The following is a 16,625-nucleotide window of genomic DNA, read 5'->3' as shown; positions in this document are numbered from 1 at the left end:
TTAAAAGACAAATAATGGCGAGTAAGGAGAAACAATTCAGGCAGTGTGTGTCCCCTTGCCCGCGCTTTTTGAGTGAGGCCCGAGTATGGTTTTCGGACATTATAGCTCTTCTAGCGGGCCCTCCGTGGCAAATCCCGATCAGGAGGGACCTTCTTTCTCAGGCCAGGGGCACAATACATCAACCTCGGCCAGAGCTGTGGAAGCTGTGGGTCTGGTCCCCTGAAGGGACCAACTCATAAATGCTGGTCTCTCAAGTGAGGTTGTTAAGACCATCCTAAACTCTAGAGCCCCCTCCACGAGGAAACTCTATGCATTAAAATGGAATGTATTCAACTTATGGTGCAGAGAACATCAGTTGGACCCAGTTTACTGCCCAGTGGCTTCGGTGCTGGAGTTCCTCCAGAGTCGCTTCTCTGATGGGCTCTCCCCATCCACACTTGGTGGTAGCTTTTAGTAAAAAAAGTAGCTTTTCTGCTGGCTATTACGTCCCTAAAAAGAGTCGGGGACCTGCAGGCGCTATCCGCTGGGCCCTCTTGCCTCGAGTTCACTCCTGGCAGAGTGAGAGCTATTCTCCATCCCAGACCCGGCTTTGTGCCTAAGGTGTCGATAAATGTGGCATGGTCTATAATTCTACAGGCACTTCATCCTCCACCGCATGTGTCGGATGATCAAGCTAGATTACATCTGTTATGCCTGGTCCGAGCTCTGGAGGCCTACGTGCACAGGTCTTTGGGCTGGAAACTATCAGCAGGTGGATAGTAGAGGCTATTTCCTCAGGTTACGAGGCGTGCAACTTGCCTTCGCCTCTTCCCTGAGAAGGGAACGAGACTCTGCGTCCCTCGGCCTCACTTCCTGCGCTCCTGAGAATGACTTGCTTCGACCAATCAGAAGCTGACGCTGTTGTGTTCCAGCGTCCCTTTGTAGCTTCTGCATCACCTTCACATGCGACGTCACGAGTAGGGTTGGGAATCGGAAAACACGGCAGACTGCTGATTGGTCAGAGAGAATCGTCACTATTCACTGCGTCATCATTGCACGCGCCAGACGGAGTATCCTGAATAAAAAACAGCAAAAACATCCAAAAACAGCATACACTCGATTTCCTCCATTGTCCTGTGTGTGTGGGTAGCGGGTGTGTCTCGCGCGTCTCGCGTAAAAGATTAAGTCACGGCAGTTTCCTGCGGCGTCGCTATGATGACCAGGTACTATTGTGGAGGTACTATCTGCCAGAGGTGGGAGTAAGTCACACATGTTCAAGTCACAAGCAAGTCTCAAGTCCCTATACATCAAGTCTCAAGCAAGTCTAAGTCGCAGTACACACAAACCAAGTCAAGTCAAGTCAAGTCAGTGGTTCACTTCAAAGCAAGTCAAGTCGAGTCTTGCTAAGGGTCAAGTCAAGTCGAAGTCAAGTTACTATACCAAACAAAAAAAAGTAGTTTATATTGGCCTCAAACTTATTCATTTTTCCCTCAAAAATGATTACCTTTCTTATACATTTATATCGTAATATTCATAGAATTTATTAGCATGCATTTATGATTATCAAAATTTGGAATAATTATTATTATTATTATAATAACAATGATACAAAATGTTTTGAAGATAAAACATTTGAAGGTAAATTCACAAGTGTGATGCATTAATTATATTTATACTACAGGGCCGTTGAATGCTTGAATCTGATTGGTTGACGAACGTTCTAAGGTGTGCATTATTTTCAGGGAAACGCACAGCTAAAGTAGTTCCAGGCAGGTCTTGACCGCATTACAGTTCCATATCACTTCGCGTAGTCAACTGTAATAACGGAAAATAGGATACAATTCATAACAAGAAAAAACATTTAGCCCCATGCGCTTGATCTGCAATTTTCAATGTCTAGCTTCACAATCAATGGAAACATGCAGTTTAATTTTAATAAATAAAGTATATAGTCCTATATAATCAATAGAAAATTAAACTGAATATAGGCTAAATAAATGGATAGTCCTGCAGCACGGATTTTTATTGCAGATAATTTAACAAATAAATAATTATTGATTGGCCTACTTGTTAAAAGGGCTTTGTGTTTCATTTATTTGGCTAGTCTACTGTCATCTGTCAATAATAGAAACAAAAGAATGAACGAATTAATTAAAACGAATTGAATTAATAAATAAATAATAATATTGACGCACATGCTTTTCTGTCTCATTATTGCACATCTCTCTCTAATAACTGCATTAATAACTGCATAAAGCCGGGGACACACTTTAAGGCCGGTTATGAATGTTATTTGATTCTTATGACTGATCATGTCCAAACGCGTGTTCAGCGCATTCAGTCTGTGTTCAAAGTCGGTGTTTAAAATATGCTGCGATGAAAACAGTCAGAGAATGTGTCAGCTAGTCGTGTGTCCAGCATTAGTCTGCTATCAGTGGCTCAAACCTCCGTTACTAACTTTAAAATGACGTTTTGGAATTAGCAACGGAGGCATGGGATTAGATGCGTAAGAAATTAGTCCTACATACAAGAGCGTTTTAATGACAAAAACTTTACAAACGTCTTGAAATACATAATCTGAACAATGTTTCGAGGTGTGGTAACTGTAGTATAAGCGGAATAATTGACTTCAGGCCGTTGAATTATTAGAAAAATAATGCACAGCCGAGGTGAACGGCCACTCCGCTTCGCGTCGTGACCGCATTACCACCTCGGGTGTGCATTATTTTTCTAATAATTCAACGGCCTGTCGTCAATTATTCCTTACTGGTTTCATAGTAAATGTCATAACAACTGATTTGTTTAAAATGGCAGATTCGTTCTGGAACTAAGCAAACAAATTTGTTCAGATGCTCATAACTCTTTCTGTGGCTTGTTTGGAACTATTGTCATTGGAGAAATAGAGCAAAAACAGAGAATATTTGGAATATTATGTCTAAAATGACACATCAAAATATTCACTCTTTGTTTACTGAACTGTTTTATAAAATCCTTATCACATTTGCAATCGCGCCAATATTCTGGAAATATTTTGTTAATATCACATGCTATAATTATAAAAATAACTCATACTAGGGCATTTTTAATATTAATTCTGCAGGCATTTTGTCCCCAACCCCCTGATAACATCTGACCCTGCATTAAGAGAAACATAAAACACGACAAAACATTAACAGTTTTCTATGTTGTTTTTCGTCATTGGAAAGAACGACATATTTGGCTTTAAAGCATGATTTGAAAGAAATGTGGCAAATGTTATACAAAACATATGCCATCATTAATTATCATTTGGATATTGACAACATTAAGCTACATTTGAAAACATAATTGTGTATAAAGAGGCATGATGACCAGTCAAATTAACTATAACAAACAGGTTAAACAAGCCATATCTCACTTTTAGACGTGGTGAATGAAGTTCGACTGTTCGAGGTTGTGATGGTCGTCCGATATCCCTTGCCAGTTATTATGCGTACAGCAAATCTTCTTGTATGAATATGGTCAATTTCTAGTGTTTATATCCAAAAAGAAACGATGCTGGGAGATGTTTTTGTATTTAGCGCGCTCACCGCGATGTATGGCTGAGTCCCAATTTGCATACTATCCGTCCTAAATAGTATGCGAAACTAGAATTAGTACGTCCCAAATCGTAGAATGTTGAAATGAGTATTCCAAAGATACCCGGATGGTCTACTATTTCCGGTTAGAATTCAAAGTGCAGATCAATGCACACTCTAACGGCTAATATTGCCCACAACCCATTGCGTGCGGGAGAGAGGAGCTTTGTGGTGATGGTGGTGATGTAAACATGGCAGCCGGTGTGGTGAACAATCGTGTCCGATTGAAGAGATGAATCCGAGCTGCGTCAATAGCAGAGGAGAAAGACCGCGAAATTTAAAAATATGACTATTTTTTACACACCGGATGCATGAGCGGAGATGCGCCACAGTTTTTAAGTGTAAGAATTCAAATGTTTAACCCTAAATAAAGTTATATTTTATTGTCTCGTAATATTAATGGGTTTATGTTGTGCCAAAAAAAGTACCGTGTTTATCTTGTAGGGTAAATAAAAAGGCTCTAGTACAGTGTCATGCAAGTGTCTTTTTTTATGTATTTATTTTATTGTTTCTGTCTTAGATGTATACCTTAGCCTACTATAAACTCTTATGAAAATAAACACCTTTTACTACACTAACCATAGTTTAACCACACTGACTTATTTGTAGTAATACTGTGGCTGTACAAATGTTAACTTTATCAGTCCAACCAAAGAAACATGGTTACTACACTTTTACTATAGTAAAAGCATGGTTCATTTTCATCTGGGTATTTTTGAGTATTATACAGAAGTATAAAATACGTTAAACAATAGTTATACTATAAATTTTAAATATTTTAACTCAGAAAATAAGTAGCTTTCGTTAAGTTACACACATTGCACATGAACGTCAGAACCAGCCGCCTCACAAACGACCTGCGTTTGGTTGATCTACGACGACGACGTCCTGCTTCACTCCTCAATTTGCTAGAACACATTGTAAATGTATTGTGGAAAAAAAAGATGGGAATAGTAAATACAATTATATTGGACATATAATAATGAATGAAACGTAAAATGTTTTGTTAACAGTCGCGGTGTGTGTAACTAGGCAACCACGTTCTCGTTCACGTTGCATGACGTCATCGAAGTATGTCCCAGAACATGCATACTCTTTTGCTACACACTCAAAAGTATGTACTTTTTCCTCACAAAAAAAGTACATACTTTTAGGTCGTAGTATAAGTAGGCGAATTGGGACTCAGCCTATGTTTTTTCTGGGCTTGTGCAGCGTCACGCAATCGCGCAGAATCTGATGACTGGCGTCAATGGTTCCGTTGCTTTCATTTTGTTCAGCAATTGATGTTGCGATGATTTATATAAAAATGTATATTAAGTCATTCTCGAGTCATACATTTCAAGTCAAGTCTCGAGTCATTGGATCTCAAGTCAAAGTCAAGTCGAGTCATTTTATTAATTTAGTCAAGCAAGTCTCAAGTCCTTAAATTTGCGACTCGAGTCTGACTCGAGTCAAGTCATGTGACTCGAGTCCCCCATCTCTGCTATCTGCAATGGAAAACGGAGCGAAAAGTGAGTCGAGTCGAGTCGAGTCGAGCTGGTACTGGTAATGGAAAAGCGCCAATAGATGCACAAGACTCACTCTAAAGACTTACCCGAGCTACCTACCTGTGATCATCCTCTTCAGTCTCCTATTCCCGTCTACCATCTGCCATCTCTGCTGATCAACATCATCGTCCGTTCTCCGCTCTGGTTTTAATCTCTACCTGCAAAGACATTCATATTACTCATTCAGCTCAGTTCATTTATCATCTCAGTACTGCATTACCTACCTTAACATCAGCTGGTTCTGTGCTTCTGTTCTCAATAAATCATTGTTGATCTTACTCCCCTGCCTGAGTCTTCACTAAACCTGACAATCATGTTGTGTATATATAATGTGTAATGCTTATTGTTAAAAATACATAGAGCATAATGTTTTTATTTCTATGAATGCTGTGTGTGTTACCATCCATGATTCACACTGATAATACTGTGGCAGTTTGTTTAATTTTTACATTGATTATTTATGGTAACAACCAAGTCATCTGTGTGTAAACAATTTCTATAAAATGAAGTGCTGACATTGAAATGGAGCTATAAGGTCCAGTTTGTCTTTCCCGCACATCATTATGACGGTGAGACTCAAACACTTACAGATTTGAGAAGAGCTCTGCTTTTAAAACACTGTTTTACAGTAAAAACTTACTTTTCCCTGTTTAACTGTTTTCAACATTGATAATGTTTCTTGAGCATCAAATCATCATATTAGAGTGATTTCTGAAGGATCATGTGACCCTGAAGACTGGAGTAATGATGCTGAAAATTCAGCTTTGAATCACAGGAATAAATTACTTTTTACTTTATTCACATAGAAAACAGATAATATAAATTGTATTTTGGACACACACGCACACACACACACACACGTATTCATTTAAGTAAGCAGTAGTTCTTTATCTCAGATTCTCTAAACTGTTAAACATTGCTCTGTATTTTGCCAACTAAATACAATAAGGAAAAACGTTATGGTTTTGTGGGTCCATTTTAAAGTGATAGTCATCAAAGAGTAAAAAACTGTATTAGCCTAAACTGGTGTAAAGACCAGCCATTGGGCGAAGGTATAATGCGTGTATGTCTGTTCAGTGCTCCGGTGAAGTTCACTTTATTTATTAGAATTTAGTTTCAATATTACTTTAGCTCTACGCTTAATCTGACTCCAATCTCAAATGATAATCAAATTTAGATCGTGTTTCTTATTAGAAAATAATCATACATTTTGATTGTCATTTAGATCTTTGATTATTCTGAATATCCCTATTTTCAAATATTTATTCATTAGGACCCGGTATTGCTTTGAGACGTCACGTCGTGAATGTGCGCTCACGATCACAAACTTAGCCAGTTCTGAAATAGTCAGAGGATGCAGTGCGAACTATTTTACCCTTAAGCGGCCGCTCTCTGCTGACTCATAACAAAAGGTGTCATTTTTTTAATAGTCGCAAAATGCAGCGTGCTAAGTCAGTGATAGTCAGAAATCGGAAGGTCTCCTTAATGATGTGCTCCATGCTCCATTCATTAGTGCCTTCGGTTTGATCTATCCTGGAAGAGATTTGCGGGAACACCAGACTACACATTAATCTTCTTACAGTGGTGTGTGAGTGTGTAAGACTCGGGAAAACACTGACACAGTACAGGTTCACACAGACTGCTCTGCCACTTGCCATTATATACCCAGACCAGAACAAAAGGCTTGTACAATATTTTTTAGAGTTGTTTTGGGTCAATTCATGCACCCCAGGGGGTGACACCTGGTTTCGGGGGAGAGGAGAGAATCAACAGATATCTTGAAGAGACATCACTCAAAGAGGAGAACAGAAGTTTTCAATCTTTCTCATAATACCAATGACTGCAATGAAATTAAGACCATTTTACCAATCGCACTGAGACATTTAAAATGATACCAAACATGAAAAGGAAAAACAACAGATACATCATATGTGATATATAGACATACTCAGTGAACTTTTAGTGACTTGAATCAGGGGGAGAGGAAGGGAGGAGGGAGAGGGAGATGCAGAGATAAGGAAGGAGAAAAGTTTGGACAAGAAAATGTCCTGTGCTCTTTCTCTGCGATCTTCTGTCCAGGGTGTGTTTTATTGCTTTATTGCAGGGTGAGTTTTATCTCAGCTTTTGTCTTAGCAGGAAAATGAATTCTTACACTGGCATATGTTATTCACTCATTGTCTGCTCTGTTGTGTCCTTATTTATCTGTAATAAATCAGTTTTTTCACAGGAACTAAATATTACAACATCTCCCTAGTAAAACTCCCTTTGATGTGATTACATGGAATTACAATGACGACTGATGTCACGTGATTTTGGCAGCATAAATAGTGGAACAGAATCAATCTGTGAGACAAACTGCCTGATAATACAGTTTATTTCATCCGGGCTTTGATCCCCAGCACAATGACTACAGCAATGCCAGAACATGGAGAATGGAGCACAGAGGAGCTCGTCACTGAAGACGTGAAGAAGTTCTGCTTTGAGGTTGGAGACAGAAAATCACTCATGCAGTTTTTGTTAAAACACAGTCTAGTAAAATGATCTATTTTGGTGCTATAAAATGTGTGGGGAAACTTATTTGTTGTCATATTTAAAAGAACTGTTTTACTTTTCACTCAAAGTCACAATATTTTTTACATGATTTTTCTGGTATCCGAAGGATAGGCGTCACATAACTCCATAGAGACTAATTAAATCAATCTTTTTGAAAAAATGATAATAATATAGATGAATATAAAATGTGATTTTTTTATTTTATTCAGATGAAGCCAGCAATAGAGAAGGAGGTTGGAACCAACTTAGATTTTTTCACTCCTTTAACCTGTAGGCGTCTGAGTCTGATGGGAGGAACACACACTCTGGTCAAGGTAAGTCTGTGTTTTATTTTTTATGGATTTTGAGCTTATGATTTCATCACTGAAACTCCAAGGCACAATTTGTATGTTTCTATTATCATCACGCCAACTGTGGCAGTGTGTCCTAAACGGGTGCGAAGTGTCCAATCATTTTTCCGTCCTCTCTGAAAGTCAAAATGCATCAAGTCACTGTATAAAGTTTCACTGCATTTGGAGCCTATAAGAGAAAACTTCTCTCACCGTTGTAGCGTTGATGGACACTCAAACCTCTGCAAGAGATCTCTGTCACTGTAGCAGAACCCGCAGAGATGTGCTTGCTGTCATGGAAAATAAATGTGTTCAGGTCGCTATCAATGTGAACAGAGTTTACATGGAAGAGATCATATAAATTCATCTCTCTCTCTCTCTCTCTCTCTCTCTCTCAGGTGTACGTCGGAGTAAATAAGTGTGTTCATGCGATTTTATCTGTAATTATCTACATAGATATGCCAAAGAGTGTGTCTGGAGTCCAGTACCCTAAAACCGCCAGTGAACCTCTGATCCCTTTTGAATTTAAAAAGTAACAGCATGCAGAATATAGTCTGTCTGATCTAACAACAGACACACAATGAGCTGCCATACTGTACAGAGGAACTATTGAAAACTGTTTCATTCATCAATATTAAACTCAATATTCAAACCCTCCAGTGTCTGTGTCAGTTTATGAAGAACACCAATTCACTTCACTTTACTAAAAATATTGCTGAAATAACTGAACATAAATATTTCTCTATCCCAAATTGTCAAAAATAGTAAAAGAAAAAAGCTGCTTTTTAAAGGGTAACTAAACCCTAAAACAACTTTTTTAGTTAATGATCTGTAAGACTGGGGCTTCTTTAGTGCTGTTCATTGATTTAAGTAAATTTTTTGACATTTGGGTATAAAGTGTTTTAATTCTAGAATATATGGTGTAAAAACGTCTGAGTGCTGCCCTCTTCAGGTTGAACGGTGGCTACTGCAGTTGAATTTTGTACATGGGTGCATTTTCAATTTCTGGGTGCGTCAGACAGAGTTACGGCACGCACGGAGATGAAAAGGGTATGTATGGACTTATCTAACTCTGGGGGATACGGTGAATAAGCTAAAGTCCCAAAAAGTCGGCGTGTTCCTTTAAGAAATATGAAAAAAGAAACTGTAAAATGTCTACTTTTGTATGTGTCCACTTACAATCGAAACAAAACATTGTGCTTTTGTATAATAAAGAAAATAAACAGGGTGTGCTTTCTGCCTCTCCGTCTCAGTGAACTTTTTTTCTGAAGCACGTCTCTAAACTTAAACAAAACTCAGCGAATACTAGTCACACAGGCATAAGCAATATATCTGTCTAAACATTTAAGTCTCTGCTATTAAATTATCTCATTCAAAACGAAAACAAATATTCTCTGTTTATGTAATCTGTATGAAAAGATAGAGATGTCAGTCGTTCTCATGGCAACTCATTATCTGCTAATGTGAATACGCCTACAGAGAGCATGCGCTATTGAAACGCGGGTGTCAGGTGCTCGCCCCCCTCGGTTCGTCCCCTCTTATCTCCACTGGGCTCTGCCCACTTTTCCAGCATTTTTCAAATATTGCCAGTGGGTGGAGTCAGGCTCTGACCAGGGGTTGAGTTACCCTTTAAAATAAAGTGAAAAATTTGAAATCCATTTTCCAAGTCAAACCTATTGGTCCTCTTAAGATGGTGATGATCAGATGTGGGACATTTATTGTCTCGAAAGTTTGAGAACCAATGCTTTGGATTTTCTTGTAAATTTTTTTTATTGTAAATATTAATAATATTATTGTTTAGATTGATAAGAGCATTTCATTACTTATAATGGGAAAAGTTTGTTTAACAAAAACGCCAATTAAAGTCTTATCATATGGGACTCTATCTGCGTCAAAATAAAAAAATCAGCCCAACTAACGTCAAAGCTTCTTATCACGTTGCAACCAATTCTCACTCCCAAGGCGTCAAAAACTGAAGCATGGTCAAGCGCCCCCAGAGTCACAGTGAAGACCCTCTGCGTCTGTTTGCCCCTCTGCATCACTCTATGGACGATTTGGGAACTCCATTGGGAACTCCATTTCCCATTCAATGGGAAACCTGTGGCGTTAACAACAGACACAAATTTTATCAGTAGGAAATTGCGCTGAAGAAGTCTCATATTGAACACATCACGATATTTGGCATCAGTTCACGTGTGCCATATGTTGGTAAGTAGTCGTAAATACGCTGTCCAAAACACTTATTTTACCTGGTCAAAAACAGCTCTGTTTTCAGCATGCCGTTTAAGTGCATGTGTCTTTAAATGATAATGAGCTTTGCTCACCCCGCCCCTCTGTTCTGTGCGTACACCGTTTGTTATAACCATAACACAATAACCATAACGCGGTGTTCATTATTAACGTGGGATTATGAATTATATTGAGAACGTTGTACATAGAAAACATGCCGTAATGTACCCTGAGTGTAAACAGCCGCATTCATCGTGAAGCGTGCTAGCGATTTGCAAAGATTAATATAAAGGTTAATAAAACGTTACACTCACTTCTTCTTCTGGAGGTGCAGCAGGAACACGAATAGTTGGTACCGATCCTTTTTTCAGGAGCAGCTTCTTAGCAAAACCAGCTTTATAACGTTACTGACCCTCGTTTGTAAAGCAGTCTGGTGAAATGATTCGCGCAAACATGAAAGCATTGCTGTTGATCGTGGGGAATATTCCCTTCGAAAACAAACTCAGCCACTGCGTCTTCAGCGGTTCGGATTTAGGAACATCAAAATGATGCTGTGTTCCTTATTACACCCAAGAACAGATCACCACAATCGCTTAGACGCCATCAGACAGTGCTCCAGCATATCAACAATGACCGCGCCGGTCCGTGCTGACTTTGATTGACAGCTCGCTCAGGAGCGAGGGCGGGTCTGTGTTGAAATGCTGCTGTCAATCAACAATCGTGGGAGGGGCGTCCAACCAACGGCTTGATTTAGGAGATGGGAAAACATATAAGAAGATTATAAAAAAACACGGGAAGGATTTTTATCATTTTATGATGGTTGTGTACAGGCACTGCCAACACACATTTCAGTATAATCAACTTGTAAAAGTGCATGTACCATTATATGACCCCTTTAATAAATTGTTTTGCTCACATCAGGTGCACAGTGGTTAAAGACTCCATGTGTTTCAGAGAAGACAGCTGTCTATACCCTCACCAGTCAGCACTTACACTGCAGTACACACTACGGTGTTCAACACCTGTTATAGATGAGTAAACGCATGAATAAATCATTTACAACACTTTCTGCATCCCCTAATCTAAAGTGTAAACTATTCATCACTTGTAAATGTGTTACACTTACCTGTAAATGATCTGTACATGTATTTAAGGCATTTACAACACTTTTTGCACCCTCTAATTGCTACATACATACAACAACAAAAAAAAACATTTATTAAACATTTATGAAACGCATATTCATGTTTTGTAAATGATTAGTTAATCATTTACTAATCAATTGTAAATGACTTGTAACAGAATTTACAAAACACATAAAATGTTAGTATATCACTTGCTAATCATTTATGAATGTTTTGTAAATGATTAGTTCATCATTACCACTTATAAATGACTTACAACTGAACGTTATTATAAAGTGTTACCGAATAAGGAAGAAGGAAGGGTTGGTGCTAGACAGTCTTTTGACCGTGAAAAGGATCGAATTCATGTTATTGGACGTGAAAAAGTTTATAATCGTTTTTTTTTTTTGTGTGTGTGTTTTATTTCTCTTAAAATGTAACCTGACAAAGAAAAAGTAAAGTTTACAAGACAAATGATGGATTCACGCGTCAAATCCTTTGTGCTACACCCTTGTGGAAATGGTGAAGAACGAAAAACGTCTTAGATCGCCATTACAATAATATTACAGATGAATACATTTTTAACTTAAATTAATTATTTAATTAAGTTGATTTGTGGCCCATCTGTAAGATTATACAGCAGATTTGTTTATTTTGTTATCCTTTTTTGTGTTGTAGTGAAGAGTTTTGCTCCTCATGCTAATCAAACACACCTAACCGAGATGTTCAGGGTTACTTGTAAACTACAGGAATGAATGTGTGGATTTTGAAATAAACTGCTTCTTATGAGTGATTATAATCAAGGTATTAATCAATATTTTTCCTTCTAAATATCACATGAGTTGAATGACTTCTCTAAGCTTATGAGATTGTACTTTGTTATAGAAGTTACCAGTGTGATTACTGAAATGATCTTTTCATGTATTCTCTAAAGTCTGTATTAAAGGGACACCAGGCAAGTCTGAGTGTTTTTTCTCTACGAAGCTCCCCCTAGTGTCTGGTAGTAAATGCTTTCAAACACTCTGTCATAAAAACGAACTGTTGTCCCTCGCCACGAGCAACCCAGCTGATCAGAGGAACCGGCTATTTCAAAACCAGTTATGTCTACCGACGCAAGTAAAGCAATATTTTCTTTCCAACTGATGGCGATTTTTATTTGTATTTTTTTATTGTGTTGTCATGCATACTATTATTTTTACCGGGAACGAACGATATGAACGAGGCGAACTACTGCTTTGGTGTTTGTTTGTTTTTGGGAGAATGGGCATGAGCATAAATATATATATATATCTCGGAGGCTAATATTTGTCTAAAGTTATATTAGTAAGGTCTATAAGTTAATCTGGTACTGTAGAATGACGGTTTACCTTTGCTTGTCTAAGAAAACATCAGAACGTTTTTTCTAGCTCGATCATGATATGTGCAACATGTTTATTGCCTATTATCAGACGCGTTGACTTAGTGACATAAAATAAAAGTGTAAGTTACACAAATAAAACCGACAGAGGAACGGCCAAACAACTACAGAAATCAAACGTGTTTGCTAATGACAATGCTAACATCAAAGTTATAGTATCTAGCGTACTAGTAAGCCCGTAACAGACAGCGATCATAATAAAAACCTTTACAGACAATAGCAAACATCCTGAGGTCGCAATTACTTGAAATTTAAATATTAAACACAGTTTATTCCAAAGATACTTACAAGTGCAACAGCAGGATCAGCATCTGTTTTGCAGGCTTCTGTTTCTCTCAGTTCTCCCCATTCTGAAAAAGCCGGTCCGATATTTACTCGAGTCTGACTTGCTCGGTCAGTCTCCCGTTTCCTCTTTCATTGGTCCTCCGACAAAGATTTCCTAGCTTTCTGCATCTTTTTTACAGCCTCAGCCATAACTCAATCTATCGTTGCCCTTTGCTTATAGCTAGCCGGTGCTTGAATGGGGGCGTGTACGTGTGCAGTGCCGTCAAGCAATTCGTTACATCGCGAGATCTGATATAACGCGATACTTCCTGACGCCGACCCGCCGGCCCAAAGTTGCAAGTGAGTTTTTTCCGCTCTCGGGCACCAGGGGGGTGCGAAACCACCACCATTCAACTCGAAATAAGTAATATAACCATTCCACTGACTCCGAAGCTGTTCAGTTAAGGTTAAAAAGTTACCTAGAGCACCTTTAAATATCTGAGTGGTGACTGAAGCTGATGTCAGGAATGCAGGAACAGTGCTTGCTCATTTAGCCCAGCTTCCCAAAAAGAAGTATGGACTTCTTTAACATGTGTCAATACATCCATCTGCTTTTCTAGGGTACCCTGACGACTATAAGTCACAGGGTCATTGAAGTCTAGGGTTTAAGGGACCATTTCTTTGTTAAAGCTTTACTAAACTGCGTTATATTAAAGTGTAGCTCTCCTTGAGAGAAAGAACGCATTATCTTGATGTCTTGAGATGACTCTCCTGTTTATAGTTAGAGCCTGGCCAAATCCAACCTTGGAAAAGCTGTGTGTCGGTGTGTGTGTTAGTCTTTTGGTTACAGGTTAAGAAACCACTGGCATTATTGGAGATTGACTGAGTTGTTGTTCGGGACATGTTGACGCACAGAAACCCAAATCTGCGATCTGGGGGCTGTTCCATAAAAGCCGCTTAGAAAAGCGGGGATTAAACTCCAAAACCGGACTTGAATGAGCCTAACAAATAAGTTGGGGCTAAAGTGGTTCCATAAAAGGTAATTGAAGTTCACGCAATCTTACTAATTTGATCCAGGTTTATCTAGTCTAGATAATTGCGTGTGCACGCGTTTCTGAAGCAGCTCTAGAGGTCGATCGTGGATCAAATCGATCCACCATCAAACAGCGTATATTTTGTGCTGTTTTATGCGTTTGTGACATGTCTCCCCCCCCCCCCCCCCAGTGCAAAACTTACATTTAACAGTTATATTCTCCATCTGTAAATGTTAGAAAGTTGAGCAAATGTATCCATTTTGCTGCTAATCTTCACATTGAACGAGCGCCGCTGCGCGCCAAATAGGAGCGCAATAATTCTGACTAAAATATACATTTTGCTTGGAAAATTAATATGCGATACTTTATAACACTAGAAATATCTTCTAATTATAATAATTTATCTTTAGGATGTTGGATAAGTTGCAGTGAACTTCTAGCGAACAGAAGTACTTCAGTGAACAGAAGTAGCCTAATTCAGGGAAGATTTTTTTTTTAAGAAACTAAATATATAAAGATACAAAATATAGTTTTGGGTATAGGACCTATGCTACTTTATAAAGATGACATATACTTATTTAGAATGCTGAGAATTACAGCTTTTAATGCAATAATTTTTTGGATAAAGCAAGAATCCCCAGTTTTAAATGAGTGGTTAGATTTAGTTTCTAGAATTATTTTTTATATATTATACATATAATATAATATATTCTTAATGTACTTTACATTATGGAGAGGATAACATGAAATTAAGAGCAAATGTATACATTTTGAAAAGATATGTGCAACTCTAAAATCAAAGAATATTCCATAAAAGAAAGGAATATATATTATTAGTCTACATTAACTACATTTTTATATAACCCTCCCTTTTATTTCTAGGCTAGTTATTTGTTATTTTATTTATTTGCTTATTTTATATTGAATATTTGATATTCAAATAATATTACTTGAATAACTATTAGGAATTATGTGTCATTATAAGAGTTTGATATAAATATGTGAATGTTAAATTTTTATTAATATTTATTTATTGTTTTTTGTCTTTTCCCTCTTAAATCATATGTAAAAGTGTCTAACTATGTTCTTCTTGGTTATTGTTCTAATCATGTGTGTTGGTGGGTATTATCACAAAAGAAAAAAGTAGAAGGAAAAATAAGGAATATTTATTGGGGGAAATATGTCTTTAAAGGAACTGTCAATTTGTATAATTGTGTTAAATGTGTTTGAATTGAAAGACATAATAAAGTACATAATATATATATATATATATATATATATATATATGTATGTGTGTGTGTGTGTGTGTGTGTGTGTGTGTGTGTGCTAAAATATTTGTTATTTGGACATTAGATGTGCCTTATTTAGAGTTTTAAACCTACAAGTGTATTTTTATGATATATTCAAATGTAGGCTAATATACTGTCAATTACTAAGCTCAGATTCATCTTACCAGTTCAAATTCATACTGTGCTTTTGTAATTATTTATTTTTAATTTTGTGATTTTTGTGATTCTTTTTTTTTAGATTGTGTTCTAATGTTCTTCTAATAATCATAAACATGTACTACAGCTGTCAAACAAACCAGAGAGAAATGTATTCATAAGTCTATATTGTCTAATGTATCATTGTAGCCTTATTTAAGTTGATATTTAAGTTATTTAAGTTTCTGTATACTGTGTATTTATGTTTGGACTAATAATGGTTAATAAAGTCCAATAATGGTATGAGAGAGTGTCAGTGGTAATATCATTGTGTTCTTGTCAGTCAGAGTTAGAGGATCTGTGTAACAACTGAGGCTTAGCCTGACAGTTAGCCTGCCCTGGACCAGGCTAGTTTCCCAGCATAAGTTGCCAGGGTAACTGAGTTTGAACTTTTTTAAGTTTGATTTATGAAACCGAATCTACCAAAAATAAGCCTGACTAACCGAAATAAGCCTGGCTTATACTCTAATCTTGGTTTATGGAACAGCCCCCTGGATGGTCATGACGTGCCTAAAATTACTATGTTTATCTTTTTCTTAGCCAATGAGAATCATTCAACCTGAAGCAAGGACATAACTTAGACCTTGGTGAAGGGTAAAACTGCAGTGTGTGTGTGTTTTGTGTGTGTGTGTGTGTGGTATGATCTTTGTAACTGTAAGCGGATTGGCCTACGAACTTGAGTCTTGAAGCTGACTTCTGCCTGATGAAACTACAAACCATCTTCAGTAAAACTTTTCTTTAATTTATTATAATTCTGACTCGGGGTCTTTATTCATCATATCTGGTTCTGTTCTTTGACTGTAAAACCCCTTACAGTGTGTTTGAGCTGAACTCTGCAGAAAGTTAGTTCTTCAGGAGTTGAACAACCCTGATTATTATTAGACTGTGTGTTGAATCATGTGTTTGACAAAATCACTTTTAACACTTAAATGTCCTCATATCAAGTTCCTTATCAGTTTTCCTTTGACTCAGGGCTGTTGATTTACAGTTGACTCTTGATATGAGAAGCGTATCATCATAACCAGTGAGCAACTGCACATCTGCATTA

Source organism: Abramis brama (assembly GCF_963993115.1).
Source record: "Abramis brama genome assembly, chromosome: 13".
NCBI lineage: Eukaryota > Metazoa > Chordata > Actinopteri > Cypriniformes > Leuciscidae > Abramis > Abramis brama.
This window is presented reverse-complemented; position numbering follows the sequence as displayed.